The sequence below is a fragment of the Pteropus medius genome, unplaced genomic scaffold (assembly GCF_902729225.1).
Source record: "Pteropus medius unplaced genomic scaffold, Ma_sr-lr_union100, whole genome shotgun sequence".
Classification (NCBI taxonomy): Eukaryota; Metazoa; Chordata; class Mammalia; order Chiroptera; family Pteropodidae; genus Pteropus; species Pteropus medius.
Genome location: NW_024354502.1, coordinates 22,923,374 through 22,929,307, shown reverse-complemented (window position 1 = coordinate 22,929,307; position 5,934 = coordinate 22,923,374). Strand labels below are relative to the sequence as shown.

The following is a 5,934-nucleotide window of genomic DNA, read 5'->3' as shown; positions in this document are numbered from 1 at the left end:
TCTCTTTAATGTCTAGCTTAATAGAAAACAGCTGTAGTTCCAATATCTGCTTCTGCATCCAATCTGATGTGATACGTCATTTTAGTTGAAATAGATGAAGAAAATTTGGCCTCACACAAATATGTAACTGGAAAAGGGAGGAGTATTTTAACAGTTTTTAAAGATAATTGTGGATGTTCCTTTTTGATTTGACACCCAAACTCAGCAAATCGTAATTTTTGAAGGTTGCTTTCCTAAAAGCTGGTGAATTTTGAAAACACATAGGGATTCTTTGTACTCCATTGCTTTAAAATCCACTGGCCTATCTTGTAGTTGTGTTATGCATTGGTCATTTGGAAAATGTTGATTCACTGAGCTATGCAAATCTTCCAAATGTTGACACATTTCATTATACAATGTTAAACAATCCCCTTCCTTAATATCACCACTGATTTCATCATAAAATTCTTTAAGTATTGGTATAGTCTCAAGTTTAAAAAAAATTTATTTTCACTATAAAGCTGGAATTTTATTATTGGCAATAAATACTTTCAGTTGTTTTCCCTGAAGTGATAGTCTCACTTTCTTCATTTTACAGATAATGTCTGCCAAATACCCACATCTGAATAAGCATAGTCTGCTTTCAAGTAAAAATGATATTCCACTAAAAAGCAGCTAGCTCAGCTCACAACGCACATGATTTTTCTTGAGACAACTATTGTAATCGGTATGCATCGACATCTTTATGAGAATTTCCCATTTCCTCACGCAGAATACTAAAACAATACGTGCTCAAGGGTCAACAGTTAATAAAATGAATACTTTTTACTGCTTTCTCGAGCTCATTGTTAAGTGAAATAGGCACTTTAAGAGCAATCGCAAGTGCACGGCAGAGTCATATACTACAGTTTGGTGCCGCTGCCTCAGCTGGTGCTAGGGCCCCAGCAGCTTTACCCGTTTGGCCTCTGCTCCACTGGTGCACATGTCAGCGCAGTGAAAAGCCAAACAATGTCCTAGTCTTATAACAAAGTAGTTTTGAACTTGTAAACTCTCTGAAAGGGTCCCAGGGACCTCCAGGGTCCATGGAGAATCACTTTGAGAATTACGGGTATAAGAAATGCACTGAAGGTGGAGCAGAGCAGAGAGGCAGGCTGTCTTTTTAAAGTAGCTGCTCCAGCAATAGATAGGATGATGTAAGCAGTATAATTTGATTGAATGTGCTGCTGTTAGTTTCTTTTTAAGTAGCAGGAGGCATATTATACTGCCCTAAATCAGTTCTTCAAACTTTTATGATTGGGACATGTAGGAAGATATATCTTCTACATTGTAACATAGTACACACATGCATATATTTACCGAAGTAAAAGTTGAATGAAATAATGCACTCTAACATCTTTATTTTATTCTATTTCCTTTCTTTTAAAAATGTTGGTCATGACCTACTAAATTGATTTCACAACTCACTAATGGGTCAGAAACCACAGTTAGCAAAAACTGCTTTAAATAAAGATGCTTTCATTTAGAAATGTATAAACCCTCTTAAAGGCTGACTACCTTTGGCTGGGACTAAACGTGTATGCAGTAGTTTTCAATTTTTTGCTTATTCTGCCATTTCTCGATTCAGTTGTAAATGATTTTAAAGTGTGATCAAATGAGAAACATTTTGTTTCAAGGACACAATGTGTATATTATTATATGAAACACCTTTTTTATTTTATTTTTTCTGATAAAGTCTAAATGTTTACTTGGGGTTAAAAAAACAACACTTTTTCTTTAGCATTAGTAGCTAAATATACACAATACAATCTTATGAAAGAGATTGTGTTGAGACTGGTATGGTAGTAATTATTGCTCTCATTAAAAGAGCTCTTTAGTATATTCCTAGAATCTGAGTTTATGTTCTATTTTATACTGCTGCAACTTTGTAGTCTGCTAATCTTTTGAGAATTGTTGTTCTGACAGGTGCAACTAATTGTAAAACCCAAAATGAAGCAAAATACCAAAATTTTTGGTGTTTTGCTTTAATGCTAAGTAATATATATATGTATGTGTGTGTGTATATATATATATATGTGTGTGTGTGTGTGTGTGTGTTTTCTTGATGATATTATAAAAAGATAGATGGTAACAAAATGGTGCGTATCAGGATACTCTCTTCAGTATTTGGCCCCTCCCCTTCTCTTCCTCGACTTTCAATATCCTTCCTCTCTCTCTCTCTCTCTCTCTCTCTCTCTCTCTCTCTCTCTCTCTCTCTCTCTCTCTCTCTCTCTCTCTCTCCCTCCCCCAGACTTCTACCCATATTTTTCAATATTTTAAAAATACCACACTATGGATCTGTTTTTGCCTTGATCTTTAAATGTTAGTTTCCCCTCTGTTTAAGATCAAGGTACCTGCCTAGCCTTGCTGTCATTTATTTCTCAGAGTCAAGTAATGTGTAGAAAGGTTCAGGACAGGGAGACAGAAAGTGAGAAAAAAAAGTTAGTTATCTATTGCAGTTGTTCAGAAGAAAGATGAAGAGGCCTTAAGGCCTTAAATTAGGGAGATGCCAACAGAAATGCTAAAAAAGGGACAGACCTATAAGATTTACCTCACAATCAGAGTGGGGACGCAGGAGAAAGAAAAGATGATTTTGAGGTTCTCATTTAGGAGAACTTGGTAAGGCAGGAGAAGGAGCTGATACAGGAAAAATGATGAGATCATTTTTAAAAACATATTGGAAATGTTAAAACAGGTACCAGAAAATATAATGGTGGAACCTGAGAGAGGACAGGGCTAGAGACTCGAGCTAAGTAATCTACACTTGAGTAGTTTTTGAATTCACAGATATAACTGAAGTCACTGATGTAAAGAACACCAAAAAAGAATGTGACTGAAGATAAACTTTAGGAGACTTCGAAATTGGGACCAGCAAAAAGAAGATGAGGAACCCTTTGAAGAAGACAGAGAACCAGTTAGAAGAATAACTTATAAAGGCAAAGTAGTTTGATAGCACATGAAATACTAAGTTACAGTCCTTTGGAGAAAGAACAATCTCTCCCTTCTTCTGAGCAAAGAGTAATAGAGAGCAGTGTTCAAAGAGATGCATGATGCAAAGAGAAAGATCCTAGAATGTAGAGACAGCAGCCACGGATTTTCATTTCCTCATAAGTGTTGTGAAGTGGGGAAGCTAGTAATAGTTAGGTGACTTTGGGCAAGCTGCAACAAACAGATATGAAACCAATAGAAAACAATTGAAGGCTAATCTGCATGCAATATATTGTCAGAAAGATATCAAGTCAAAAACATGGTAGCTGTCTGGTTTGAGGAAGTCAGAGAACACTACAGAGAGTGTCAACTTGTGTAGAGGTTCAGAGGACGAATCAGATTTTGGCAGATACAATGCGAAGGCAGCATACATAACTTTAAAATGATGGTTTGTAACCTGAAGAAGAGAGAATTGAAAACATAAGTCCCTTCAGGAGAGAATCTTTGTGTTCTCTTTTTCCTTGATTTGGAACTGAGGAGCCTCGTTTATTTGAGAACTTTATACATACTTGATGCTTGATGGAAGAAGAAAAAGAATAGAAATATACATTTATATGAAAAGTCTTTCTTTAGGATGAAAGGGTTGTCCTTTATTTCACTTCATTCGCTTTCATTTTAGAAACGTACCCCAAAGGTTTTCAACAAGATTCTCTTAAAGTTATTTTTAAGGAGGTTAGTAATACTTTATGTAGAAAGGTAAGCAACCACTTAAAAGATCTTCCACTTTACAAGTGGGATGTATAAATAAGCAACTCATTGTTTAACTTAGAGATCAAAAGCGAAGCTCCTACAGTGGAGGTCTGGGAGACATATATTGTGATATGAATGTGCATCTTGGATCACAATAGGAGGGGACTACAGGGGTTGATTTCAAACTGAAAAGAAACACAGAGGGACGACAATTCAGAGAAATAAATCGTTTAAGAGTATTGTGACTTTTAAGATAAAATATCAATTTGGTAGCAAACCAACATTCTTGGGCCATGATGCTGGTTCTTTTGGGGGAAAAAATTAAATCAAACAAATATAAAGGCATTTATCTTCAGGGAAAATACAGTTATAAGTTTGACCTCTAAGAAGCAGTTCCAGAATACTATGAGCTTTATTGACCATGCACTGGAACAGGATCAGCAGTTATGACGTGTGGCGGACAGTCGGTCACTGCTGAGAATTGTCCGTCAGGCATCACCAGAGGTTCCAGATAGGGCCTCAGTGTGATTCACCTTGCTTTGAACGAAACCAGTGAGATCACCAGTACTCACTTTAGTGAGGACAAGCTGAAGATTAGCAGCTTTTCAAAATAAAAACCAGAGAGTACTAAATGTGTCATCATTAGGACACATGCAGGGATCATTACTATGTTATTTAAGCATTTAAAAGTTAGCTTATATTTGCCAAATGCAAATATAAAAATAATTTTTTAATTACACAGGATTAAAGTCTCGTATCATTAACCACGTATTTAAAACAGCTTTGTATCACTTACAAAAACAATTTAAAATATCAGATTATTAAATTTTCTCTGTTCTAATATCTAACTGCCTTACAGCCAAGATTAACCTGTTTATCGTCTCATAATTAAATACATTAAAAAAGGTTATTCTCTCATTTATCAAAAGTTGAAGTGCAGGGAAATGAAGCAATTTGTGCATATATATATTCATCAATCCAGGGTTAAAATTCAAGAATTTTTAAAACCTGGTTTTTAAAACCTGGTTCGTATTTATACAATATGCTGGGCAGGCAGCATACTGTTAAGAAAAAAAAAAAAAAGAAGGAAAATAATAAAATAAAAGATTATTAGCTTTGAGTTGAATAATGAAGGAGCACCAAATAGAAACTCATCTACTAGCCAAGAAGGGCCATAGTTCACTCCCCCATCTGTCACCACCAGCTGGCAGGTGGACTCAAGAGAAATGCGACCTCCACAGATGCCAAGTTCTCTGCTTATGCAGCAGTCTTAGTCCTTGCCATGCAAGGAGGGAGGACGGGGAGCGGCCCGAGCCTACAGTTCCACATAGCAGCTCATCCCACGGTGAAGGAAACTCTTGGAGTTAGCCAACAAAAATGGAATTCAATTTGGAACCAGACCTCACCTGATATATTTTAATTGATTGCCATGTGATTGGCCATCTGTTTATAATCTGAATGTCTTTTCTTTGTATGAGAAATGCCTTTTTGTGTAGAGGGTGGGACCCATGCTCCCCTCAATTTCTATATGGAAAAAAATATTTTCTATCTTTTCATTGCTTTGCTGAATAGCTTTCAACAAGCTTTTGAAAAAAGTTTGGATCCAGATTTCTAAAGCAGCAACTGATGGCTATGCTTAAACAATGGGGTATTTTATGGGCTGTAAAGCTCTTAAATTATTAAGTAATTTTTGGTTGTGATAATTTTAATAATAGCAGTAAACTATTTTAGAGGCTGGAAGATGATGAAACTTTTAAAATCAGTTGAGATTATTTAAATTCGATTTACACCTTAAGGACTAAATCCAAAGTATTATTTAGCTATAGCTTTAGGTCTATAACTTATTTGAATATTACCATTCAGTTGATTTAGAAGATTTTTTTAACACCTAAAGCACCTGGTATTCCTAGGTGGCCTTCCATCCAAGTACTAACCAGGTCTGACCCTGCTTAGCTGCCGAGATCAGACGAGATCGGGCATGTTCAGGGTGGCATGGCCGTAGACACCATTCAGTTGATTTATAGCAACGAATGCTAGCTAGGATTATGGATCGAAATGATCAGTCCTTAAAATTTCTAGAAATACAGTAATTGTTTTATTTTCTCAATTTAAAATACGCTAATCTTCATGCGTCTAACTTTGATTCTATTGTCTAAACCTCCCTTTTATGAGTCTCTTATCAAAATCTTGGTAGTTAATATACCAAAATTCCCACTCGAGTGAATAGGAAGCCTGAGTTGC

The 5,934-nt window shown here is 35.9% G+C and overlaps 1 pseudogene; it reads right to left on the bottom strand.

The window, feature by feature from the left end:
• Nucleotides 1-5,578: 5,578 nt before the first annotated feature.
• On the bottom strand, nt 5,579-5,697 carry LOC120595791 (uncharacterized; annotated as a pseudogene).
• Nucleotides 5,698-5,934: the final 237 nt, after the last annotated feature.